Source organism: Ambystoma mexicanum, chromosome 7p, assembly GCF_040938575.1.
Source record: "Ambystoma mexicanum isolate Mex_15411 chromosome 7p, UKY_AmexF1_1, whole genome shotgun sequence".
Lineage (NCBI taxonomy): Eukaryota > Metazoa > Chordata > Amphibia > Caudata > Ambystomatidae > Ambystoma > Ambystoma mexicanum.
Window position 1 is genome coordinate 282751801 of NC_090939.1, and position 12971 is coordinate 282764771.

The following is a 12971-nucleotide window of genomic DNA, read 5'->3' on the forward strand; positions in this document are numbered from 1 at the left end:
TCATGATGGGTACCGACCTAGAAGTGAAATCATTGTGAATCCAAGGGTTGCGGTGGAGGTTGACCGGTTTTATTTAGAGATACTTGTAAGCAGAAGCACATTTCCATTGCTTTATTAATACTACCACATATTTAGTCCACAAGCATGGTATCAGGGTAGAGGGGTGGGCTTAGGGAGGAAGACAGGAGGTCAGAGTATCAAAATAGATTAATGGATATGGGTGACATTTGGAGGATGAAGGAGGGCATCCAGGCTAAGAGGTGACCCCTTGCCAACTGCCCTTCTCCTGGCTGCCCAAAGAGCTGGACTCCCTATAGAAGGATTGTAGAGCATTGCGCGAAATGTGGTGGGCTATGTACTCAATCAGGATGGAGATGCTCTATTACCTGTGTGGAATGGGGGCCTTCAGCTGGAGAAAGTGGAGTGAAGACAACAGGTCCGGTAGCCTCAGGGACGCTTTATCAAGACGTGCAATTATACAAGAGGTGAGGCTAAGGGGGAAATATGGCGGTGGTTGCAGGAGGGTAATTGGCAGCAGAGATCAAGAAGATGCCATTTTTCAAGGGAACCAAATGGGAGGGCATTCTAGTCCCTAATAGCACGAGACTCCTGTCCCCAAATTACAAAACAGATTGTAAAATATCACCCTGCAGTACATAGCAAATACCCCTATGAAGCCTGGCTCATTACATAAGGGCAAAACCTTATGTAAAGAGAGGTAAATAAGGACACCTATTTACTGTCCAGTGGGGTACTACCAAATGAATTGAGTAAATAATCCCTGAAAAACGATTCCAAGAGCAACTCAACAATTGTTTACAAAAGCATTCGAAATAGTTGTGAAGTAAGACCTCAAATAGTCTTCTTCTGTGGTCAAAGTCTTTTGAATTCATGATTTCAATCCAGAGAAAAAAACAGGGACCAATAGTGTGTTTATGCCAATGCATTTTGGACAGAAGTCCCTCATCAAGGCATGTGCTCTACACAGTATACAGTATAGAACACCAGTCAACAAATGAACAATTAAAAACAAAGTATAATAACCAAATTCAGCAAAATATATAAGGACATTTAACAATGAACACTCTGCATGTGTGTGTGTTCCGATTACTTGTGTCAATACTGTTTTGATCAAATCTGCAATAAAAATAAAGAATATATGTTCCTCTGATTATTTCATAACTACACAATATATTAACCAATAATAACGGACGCATGCCCGTGTAAAACATTCAAATCGCAGAACCTCGATGACTACGTCCATTTCCCCCTGACAAGTCAAGATGTCTATGTCCCATGACCTAAAAATAAATAAAATACATTTGCCACAGTTTGTCGCGTGCCAAACCACATTTGGCAATATTCTAAGTCAAAGTCACGAATGATACGACCTAGAGGGTTCATTTGTCAAAAGGACACTGCTACCTGCATGAACCGTATTTGTGAAAGTAGCCACTGTGAAAGAACGCTGCATACATGTGACTGAGAGCGTGTTGACGCCATAGGTGACATAACGTCACACGGGGAAATGATGAGCCCACAAAATATATATACGACAATAAACAATTAAATTTAGAACCGACCCACGCTGGGACCATTTATTTATTTTAACATTTGTATAGTGCGCTTAACCCATGGGCGTCTAGGTGCTTTGTAGCATCTTATTAAGTCACAGACAGTTAGCAGGAGGAGTGCTGCTAATGAGGACAGCCGATAGTCAGATAGCAGGGGGGTTGCTAGTGAAAAAGGAGGGTTTTCAGCTTCTTGCAGAACACATCTTATTCCAATGTACATGCGTGGTATGCCCGCAGACCCATTGCAGTGACATGTCCCATTATATCATTGTGTAATCCTCGTGAGCATGGAGTAACCCGTGACAATCGTAACGAAAAGTCACTACCTGACGTCCCATACTTGCATTCATTGTTAAGAAGGCTCCTAGCCTGTGCACCGATTGTCCCCGTTTTATACGAGAAGCAGTTGTAATAATCGCTGCATAAAAAGTAATGAAACCATATTGTCATGGAAGGCATCTCATACTCGAAAGGGAACCAAGTCTAATCAGCAATGTTCGACGATAACAATAGCAACCAAACCAAATCCTTTCAGCATAATACAAGTTATGCAGAATCTACAAGAAGCATGCGAAATTGCAATCTTCATTCACCCAGGTCATTCATTACATTAAGGGCCGGCCGGATTCACAGAACGTTTTCCAATGGGATTGTGCCATTAGAAAACGCTTCTGTGAATCAGGCCCTTTTGTCTTTCGATCCAGAAAGTTTCTCTTTGATCCAATTTGTTGCCAAAGTCATCATGTGGTCCATTTTCCTCCAAAACTTCAAGAACGTGAAAATGGATCTGCGAGATGTTATGCTGGTTTGCCAAGCAGTGTCTTATAGCAATGGATGTTCGTTCTGTGTCCTAATACTCAATATGTTAATTCCAACAGAATTTACAAGGATGCGTACGTTTTATCACTCATGGCAAAGCCACACTTCCAGCAGTAAATTAACCACACTGATGAGGGTAAATTGAGACTAGGAGGGGGGAGAGAAGGGGGTCTAAGACAAGGCACTAACGGCTAGGAAGGCTGGAGAGGTGCAAGAAGTTAAGGGCATGGAGGCATGCCTGGAAATGGTGCACAAAGGTTAGGAAGGATAGGAGGGAGGGGTTGCAAATCAAGAAAAAGGGAATCTGTGAAGTGGTACAGGAGACAAGACGTAGGAAAGCTCTACGAAGGTTAAGGGAATAAGAGGTTGGCAGAAAGGTGCAGATGATCAAGGGGGAGAAAGAATGGGGTGCACAAGGTCAAGTGGATGGCTGGAGAGGGCCCTGGAGGTTAAGGCTAAGGAAGGTTTAAAGAGATTGTTGGAAGCCAAGGCAAGGGAGGGGAAGAGGGTGCAGAAGGTAAAGGGAACCGGAGGCTTGCAGGGGCTACAGCAGGCCATGGGAAGGTAGGCAGATAGGTCTGAAAGTAAGGAGTGAAGGTTGTGCAGGGCGTTGCCTTGAAAGTAGTCTGCAAATCTGTGATTCTCACAGTGACACATTGCACTACGTGTTTCACACAAAAATGTGAAGCACATGGTGCTATGTGGAAGATGGTTAAGTGAGCGCCAGAATACATGTAAAAGAGGCACATTCATCTCGGTTTGACTCACCCAAGTTGTGTTAGGTCACAATGGTTCATATTGCGCCAAACCCCCACTGTAGTGGTTTGACTGGAAGTCAGTTTATTGTGCCCCTGGGTATCTAGACTGTAGTCTAAGGAGACAGAGGAACGGGAAAGAGGGGTAGGTGGAAAGGGGTACAGATTAAAACAAAATATCTATTCAAGCCGAGACTATGCATGTTAATGCGAGAAGCAGGAATCTTGGGATAGTTTGGGTGCATGTTGCTGAGCCAATATGGAGCGTGGATTCGGATTGCAGAAGCGTGTAGAATGTAAATGCAACGGTATCCGTCATTCATTTATGCTTTATTTGGGTAATTTTTACCATAAAACCCAACATATAAAACAGAATTACATAATATGGTTGCTGTGTCTTAGACCCCTGATGTGTTTCATAACATGGAATCAAGAACAGTCACAAAGATCTACAACATAAAATATGATATAAGCGCCAGTTTTCCGACACTTTCAGATAATTACTGAACAACAATAAGATTTAAAAAGGTGCCAATGTTCCTAAATTCCATTGTAAACATATAAATGGTCTATAGCTATGTATCATCCAGCAACGGTATACAAGTATTACCCTTTCAATTGGATCAACCTATTTGTGGTCCGAAATAACCCACTTTGAAATCCGCCAAGATACTAATATACATAAAAAGTTAAGTTAATCTAAAAGTCAAGTTCATAAAATTTAAAAACCGGAAAGAATACCTTCAACAGGAATTAATCCCTATAAACAATGGGCTAAATCTTGCATGCCATCCTTGCGTCATAAGGCTATTTCACAAATTTGGATCTTCATCACAAAGCCCTAATCAAAATCCACCCAGTGGTAAAAGTAACAGTACGATCTTTAGCTGCTAGGCAGAGTGTTATAGCCTCATCCGTGGTAGTGATTGAACGCTGGATGAAGATATGAAGATACGTTTCATTTCTCAGGTCACTGTAGTTGGGGCACAGAAGTAGGAAGTGGACCATATCTTATGTAAGGAAGGCATGGTATCAAACAGTAAGACAGACACAACTGATCACAGTTCAAGAGTGCTTATTGAACTTCAACTCGGCCTATCCTTACTTCTAAATACAAATAGTGTGGGAAACAATCTTATGCAGAAAAGTGTTTAAGAAATGATTTGTCTGGATATTCAAGCTATTGGCTTACCTTACCCACGTTTTCAGCACAGGACATGGCGGCACACTCAAGCTTAGCACACTCTTTGGCTTCTCTAGCATGAGGATGTAGTTCGAAACCTCAGCATCAGGGCCTTCTGTGCCAAAGTCTGCGATTCAAAGTCGCTTATTTCAGAGGGCCTGATGCGACAAACATTGCTATTCAATTTCTCAGGTAGTTCACTGCCGGTGCCCCTCTGCCAGGCTCAGACCCACTTGAACACAAAACCTTCTATTGGTCTCCCTCTGCTGGGCTCAGACCAAATTTGTCCTTCCTTAAACACACGTTCTTTGTTAAATCAAAATCGAAGCCTTTCAACTGTGCTCATGATTTCTCTTGACCCGTCGCAGGACCACTTTGATCCTCAATTCTTTCTTAAGACTTCCCTCCGTCGGGCTAGAGTTTTTTCCTGCTCGACTTTGCTGAAGACTTCCGTATTTCTCACAGTCATCCCTTTTCCCTTGCAATGCATCTTGGTACTTGTATTTCTTAATTTCACCAAAGTTTACTTTAAATTCCCAGTTTCCCTCTACTGGGATCAAAATGGCCGATTTACGCCTTTGAAATGTATCCGTCTTTATGCGTTCACTTGTTTCACCTCTTTCCGTTTTTGTCACTTCACAACCTTTCACAGAGGCTTTCCTATGAGCACAGCCACAGTGCCAGACCACTCTGCTACTTAGAGTTTGTGAGTCAGTAATCTAAACCATAGGCTCACTCTCTCGCGGCATGTCTTCTCATGCGTAACCTTAATTTTCCCTTAGCAACAGTTGCAGGCACTCTGAATCACAAACCGGACAATTGACTCAATGGTTGCGTTGAGAGTCTTGCCTTATTGTCGCATCTTTTGATGTGAAGTCAAGGCTGTTACTCTCGCTGTTCTGGTGCCTCCCCAACTCTGCCGTTCACCCGGGAGGACAGCTGTTAACCTGGTCGCACTGGATACAATTGCTCTTTCTTCCCAGCGTGGCTGGCTGGCTGGCTGGCTGGCTGGCATAGCCCTCGCGGCTTTCAAGATTCAACGATTGCTGGAAAGGGGGTTTCTGGCCTTTAGCTGCTTTCCCCAAATCCTCTGGTCTGTTGCTCTCCTTTGCCTGGTTCACCACCTCTCTGCTGGTGGAGACGATGAGGCCGAGGTCTAGCACTCATCCCATCAATTTAATTTGCCCAGAATGGAGTTGGCCACTTCCCACATGAAGTGAGTTCTTCGATTTTAGGACAGACAAAAGCGACTGCCATTTCCAAGCCCATGGGCAGAAGAGTTCTCTGCTCCATGGCTAAAAGGCCCTCCCACAGGGTGCCCAATACCAGTCACACCTCTATGTAATCTCTACATAGGCCTCCCACCTTGCGCTCACAGGCAAGGACGTCTTCTCTAATAATACAGTAGCAGCCCCTCTTTGATCTAATCCAGTGGATCACCTTGTTATTAAGATTCTCCCTCAATCCAAAATAGCCAGACTTTACCCTGGGTACATTAAGTAGAAGGAAAGAATGCCCGTTTGCTCGATGTTTAGTGTGTTTCGGCCCAAGGAGTTTGTTAGTGATGGCAGTAAAATTGAGAGGTCTCTTCGGAGGATGATTAGATTCATGGTCTTCGATTACCTGCACCATCTATATTGGTCATGCACCCCCCCCCCGCCCCCAATGATCCTACAATAAGCAGTGCAGGCATTAGGGGAGGTACTTAAGCTTTTGCCAGTACATTAGATGTGACCTTCCTAGTTTCTTCCATCAACCACTGGGCCTTCCCCAAATTCTTCACAGCACTATTCAGATTCTCGCGTTCATGGTACAGGGCCCTGTGGTCCTCCTAGAGTTCCTTAATTGTAAACTCCAGGTGTTTACAGTTTCAGCACTCAAGGCCTTGGGAATGTCCACATTCAGTCAGAGTATGGTTCACCCCACCCCCCCACATAGTGGCACCATAGAAGTCCTAGTATTTTTTGGAGACTCTGTCGAGGGTATGTCCAATTTAATAAGAGGATTATACCGATTGGAAGTAGGCTAAGGTAGGTGCGACAGTCACCAAGTCTACACATTTGAGGGCCTCAACAGCATTCACACTGTCAGCTTTTCCCAGACTGCCCCGTAGAGGGACATTAAAAACTCTACGTCTCAGGTTCATCTAACGAACTCAGTAAGTGGATGCTTTCGATTTGCTTAATTGTTAATGTACTTGCCTCAGTCCCTACTGGAGGGTTGTAAGGTCTGGAAACTTGTGTTACATTTATTTTTTAAAGTTTTAGCTTCCGTACAAATTTAAACAAATCAATTTGTAGTTCTGTGCTATCAAATCCACATGTGGGCGCAAATGAAAGCCCTTTGTTGAGCAAAGATGTTTCTTGTCTTGACAGAACTCTGTCAGATAGGTTCATAATAACTAGGTTGTTTACTTGTTTTTCATTGCCGCCTCTTTCGCTTTTGTTGGGAAACAGCATTCAGTTCTGCTTCGAGGGCGCCTATGGCAACCAACTGCGGCACACAAGTATCAGGGTGCCTTGAGAGGTCTCATCTCACAACGAGGGAACCAAATCAGGGTTGCTGCCAGTATACAGCATTACCTTTATTCCTTTAAGATGGCCACCATGTTCCTGGGTAGGTTTGACATCGAATTAGATTCCCCCGCCCCCAAGATGGCCACCAAGAGGCCAAAGAGCTGCTAAACAGGCTTTCTAGCCTTGTTCAAGAAGTCACAGCGAGGAGATGCGTTGTGTACACTGCACCCCCGTCGCTTTCCTACATAAACCGGGAATCAAGCGCAGTGCGTGTCATCTCACAATTGCGTGATGGCTCGTTTAAGACCCTGGATCTGGTAAGAGGTATTTTGGTTGTACTGTGGCAGGTTAGTGTACCTCTCCCTCGTGGTTGTTTGGCGTGTTCTTCAAACAGAGACCACAGGCGTTTCTTTGGTAACGGTTTGGAGTTCCCAAACCGAGTAATCCAGTGAGTGGGAATTAGTGATGTTAATTCCATGGTAAGGGGGGGGCACAGAAAGAAGTCAAATTCTTTGAGCCCTGAATATTCTGTGCAGTAACAGGATACCCACAGGAACATTGGATGGTTTGAGTGAGACATTTCAGGATAGATGGTTTGCCTCTCCCCATAATCTCCTAGCTATATTACATGTCATTAATATTGCAAGTTTCAGTACAGAATTCTAAGCCTTGCTCCCCCATCATCCCTGCAACACCTAAGTCGCGGGTCCAGAGTCCTGCAAACAAAAAAAAAACAAACAAAAAAGGGGGGGCACCCTCCATCACCTCTTGCTCCTTGTACATAATTCCAAGAATCCAGGGGTTTACAGAGGGGCAGGGGTGCCCGTTATTCATGGTTCCGAAGGATCTCCACAGCAACTGAAGACCGGCTCAGCCAGATCAAGACAGCAGGACACTGGCCCTTGGCAAATTTCCTTCGAAGACAGTTACTACATATCCATGTGTATCCTTCGAATTTCACATTAAGCAGGGTTTTCCATGGGTGTTCAGGGAATGGAGTCTAGCCTGGAAAAGTGAGAGTTGGGTATAGAGGCATTCTAATGAAACCTAATAATGTTTCCCCGCCCTGCCACCTGCACACTATGCCTGGTGCGCAGTTGTCGAGTTATCGAAACCCCAAACAGACTAACATTAGAATGGTAAACACGGTTGGGGTTTGGAAGATATGGCAGAACGGTGCAAGAGAAGAGTTTGATTGCAACTCCACTGGCATACTGCCGGTCAATGGTGTTAAAAGATTAAACAATCTGAGCAAGTTGACACATGAAGGTCATGGGTACCCCACACAATACGAATGGTGTACAAACATCCCTGTGAACGTCCTAATAAACATGCAATACTCTGAGCCAACCAGTAGATAGCTGCCTTTATATAACAAATATTACTTACCCAGTAATCTTTCTGTGGCTGGAATCTTTTGAATCACATGCTTTGCATAGTCTGCCATCTAGTGGCTGACTCAGAGTAGTACATAGATTTTCAAATAAGAAAAAAAAAAAGTGTATGGACAGAGGCATTCCTGTCACACGATTCCTATTTTAAATGTACACGGACCCATACTACTCCATACGTCAACATCCTCAAATTGATTGCTTTGCTGACAGGACACTGGTGTATGTTGTGATTGCAATTGAGCATGTAGCCGTTTTGTATTGCCCCATAGATCCCTTGCAGGAAAGCAGGCTGGGGGTATGCAATCCTAAGTAGGCACAAGCCACAGAAAGACGAGAATATTGGTCTTCTGAGGCTTGTGAATCTGCTTGGGTCAATGTGCTTTGTATAGATTAGCAAGCAGTACCTGAAGAAAGTGGCGGGTGAGCAGTGGGTCCACTAGGGAATAGAACCACTTGCCCTACCATTGAATCAGCTCTTGCCTCACCACAATAGAGTTGTGTAAATATATGGACTGAATTCCAAGCTGCATCCCTGCATATAATCTAATGGTACGCTGGCAATAAAAGCCATTGCAAAAGTACTACTTGTAGAATGAGCCCTTGGTGTAAAGTAATGTTTTATGTGCCAGTGAGTAGCAGAGCTGGATGCATTTGACTATCTAGCAATGGTGGCCATGATCGCAGGGTCTCCTTGTATGCCCACTGCAAACGAGACAAAGAACTGGCTTGTTATCAAAGTAAAATATTACGGCTCTACATACGTCCAGTGTGTGTAGAGCAGTTGCCCCTGCTCTGTGGATTTGGAAAGAGGGCAGTGCAATGGATTGACATGGAGTTTTGAAATGTATTTCTGCGAGAACTGAGTGAGTTCTTAGAACCACCTTGTGCTTGTGAATGGAGAGAAAGGGTTATGTAACAGAGACCATAGTTAGATTATTCTTCTAACGGATGGGATTACTATTAGAAAAGCAACTTTATACATGGGGTCTCTTAATGTTGACTTATGCATCAGCTCTAATTGAGCCCTTGCAGAACTGTGTTGAGGTCCCACCCAGGGCGTGGATGTGCAAGTAGAGGGTGGATTTTAACTCTTTCAATGAAAGCCTTGGCTACAGAAACTGTACACCAGGATTCTTTTTTGTGTAGTGTAGGCTGCTAGCACTGCCAGATGTACCTTACGGGCATTGATTTTCTGGCTTCCTTTAATATTTCCATGCATCTTGTTGGCAGTTGCAAATGACCAAACTATGACTTCAGGAGCCATGCTGCCTAGTTCAACGTCTGTGGACATGGATGTGTTAATTGTCCGTGTTGTTGTATTGGCAAGTTGTGTACCGCCTGAATTTTTATAGGAGGCTGACTCAACAACCTCATTAAGTGGGGAATACCACGCTTGCCCACATTAGCACAAGATTAGGTGTAAAGTTGACTTCTAGTGAAGTAGCTTGTGTACCACCTTGATGACGAGCAGTGTTAGGGCTAAAGCAAATATCCCAGAACAACTTATCCAGACAGCACCCTCTAGTGACCACCTTTCTCTGGGTATCTGGATGCAAAGCTTTGCCATTTGGCACTTTGGGCTGTTGCAAACAGATATGCTGCTGACCCTCACATTGCATGTTTGATTTCCCAATCATGGTTCTGTTGAAGCACTGCGTAAATAATCTGCCAGGTAGTTGCAGTCTCCTGGTACATCTTGTGTTGGAATGAAAATTCCCTTCTTGACAGAACAGTGCCATATACCCTTTGCTAGTAATGACAGGGTTACAGAGGGTGTTCCAACTTGCTTGTTTATGTACATTGCCCTGGTGGTGTCTGTATTGACTAATAGCCGGTTGTTCTATGGTCTTGTTGTAAACAAGCAATGCGCCATTTTTTTAAAGCTAGGAATTGTAACATGTTTATGGGCTAGTTTGTCGACTTTTATTTATTTTAATATATACATAGTCAGACTGGCTTTGTATATACAACACAACAAATCATTTTCCAAGTTGAAAAAACAAACCACCAAAATACATGAGGTTAAAATCGTATATAAATTCAAAATACATAGATCGGATAGTGTCATGAGCAGAATAGGGTTCACCTTAAAAAAACATTCAATTAATCTAAAACTTATATACATTTAATATAAAATGTAACCATGAAATAGATAAAATTAATATTGTTACCTTCCATCCACATATTAAATGTATCCTTTTATGTTCCATCCACATATTAAATGTATCCTTTTATGTCCATGTTACTTGTGAAGCAGGTTCTTGACTGTGTGCCCCTCAGCTTAGCAGTGAGGCATCCGTTGATCACTGTTGCTTGTACTGGTGGCTGTCTGAATGTTTACCTTTAAGAGGTTGTTTTTTTGTTCTTCCATGCAGAGCACTTACTACCTCTCATGATACAACCACGAGATTGTCTAATCCACCAAATACTGCCGATTATTGACATGAGAGCAACTTATATGGTGTTCATGCATAGGCGTGCATTTCGAACTACATTGATGCAGGGCGCCATCATAGACAAGACTTTTATAACCCTTCTCACAGTTATCGGGACACCGGTCTGATAACAGGGAACTTGTGCTAGTATTACTTGTACTCTCTCTTGAGATGGATATGCAATTGCTAGCTGTGTGTCTAATATAGCACCCAGAAGCTGTTTTTTTGCGTTGGTAAAAAGCTTGACTTGTTTCATTGACTGCAAACCCCAGCTTGTACAAAAGACTTACTGCATTTTGTAGATTGTCCAACTCTGCACTGTTTCTCCTGTTATGAGCCAGTCATCACATACGTATAGAGGGGGTATGTTCTGGGAACGGAGGTGTTCTGTCAGTACCTCACAAATATACGAGAACACCAAGAAAAGGTACCAGGCACACCCAGACTCTACTTTATAATACACAAATAAAATCCTTTTTATTATAGGTATAGGAAACCCAACCTTGGTATAAGCTTGCAATACACAGTTTTGGTGGCATGTTGAGAAGCCAGGCTTATCTCAAGATGGGTCACTGTGAACAGAGATTAACAGTGACAATTATTCAAATAAACACTTCCACTCAAGGTTTCTTGAAGAAACAAATATTTATCAGTCTGTTCGAAATAGCCTTCTTCAGAAAGGGGCAATATAATAGAACACAAAAATACACAATACTTTACACTCTTAGTTTCTAAATCAGTAAAGACCCTTTTGGGATGGCACACAGACAACCTACACCCTCAGGTGACTTCAATAGCTAGGGTGCTGGGGACATTAATATTTTACTGTTTGCATTCAGAATATGGTTATAGGTTGGTAAAAGGAAAAGGTTATTAGAACAAGAGACCACAAATACTCTTAAGCAGGGAAATAGTTTTGTATCCCTACAGCAGTGATTTAGTATAACAGGCTAGGCCAAAGTCAATGGGCAAAAGTCTTATATAGGATGAAGCCATTTTGGTAGGCAAGTAGAAAAGTATTTGCACAATGCTTTAGAAGTCTGAAGAACAGAAAAATCACATGTAGGGCCACAAGCCGTTAGACCTGTGATTAGAAGAAGATGCAAGCAACTCTACAGCAAGAGGTACGTTCTCTCAGACTTTGTACAGTACCTATGAATTGAAGAAAAGATGCAGCGGATGACGTCTGTTCCTGTGCAGCTCTGCAGATCTCACTGTTACTGGCCTCAGTCATGGGGACAAAAGAGAGGACTTCTGGGGACTCCTGCACTGCAACGGGACAGTAACCGCTCACAACCGTCAATCTTCAAATCAGTGGCTGTTCAGTGTTCCAGCTCTGCGCGTCTACCGCAAATAGAAACACTGCGGTTCCTGGCTGTCGAGATGGACTTTCCTTGCTTCTGGGGTCCCGTACTCTTGATGGGGCTCCGGCTCGGTCAATCCTGCTTCCTGGGAGTCCGGAGGATCTTCCTGAAGTTCTAGGCCAGCTTAAAGGGATGGTCTAGTAAAAATGTTTATTTAAAAAATAGATAGGCAACATAAAAAAAAAAAAATAAAAATACTAACATTCTCCGTTTTAAAACTTCCTATGTAAAATTTTGAGCTATTCAAGCTCAAAATTCGCAAAAGAAAGCACATGGGCGCAGCCATTTTGTGAAATGGAGGCCCTCCTGTGCTGGCTTTTGCGGCACTAATGAAGGAAAAGCCAGCCAGCTGTAGTAAACCAAGGCTACCGCTGGGTGGCTTTCCCTTCATTAGTGCTGTAGGCGGAGGACGGGGACCGGAGACCAGAGCAGGAAAACTGCAGCTGAATCTCGGTAAGTGCCATTTATTTTTTTTACAAAAAATAAGCACTAGCTGCGTTTTTTTTTCTAAGTTTTCCGGGCTGGAGGAGCCCGGAAAACTTAGAAATAAAACCGCAGCTTTAAAAACGTATTTATGTTTGCGGTCGCTTTTGAAGCGACTGCAAACATAAATACGTTATTGTGTTGGAAAACGCTGAGGTTTTTCTTTCCAAGTTTCTCAGGCTCCTCCGGATCGGAGGAGCCTGAGAAACTTGGAAAGAAAAACCGCAGCGTTGTCCAACACAACCGCGTGTGTTTCTGCCTGCTGTGGCTATCACTTTGGTGCTCCCCGTGGGGAGCCCGAGAGCCCCAAATGGGAAAGCAGATTCAGGTAGAAACAACGCGGTTGTTTTCCGCAATGCCGCGTTGTTTCTGCCTGAATCTGCTTTACCATTTGGGGCTCTCGAGCTCCAAATGGAAAAGCAGATTCAGGCAGAAACAACGCGGTTGT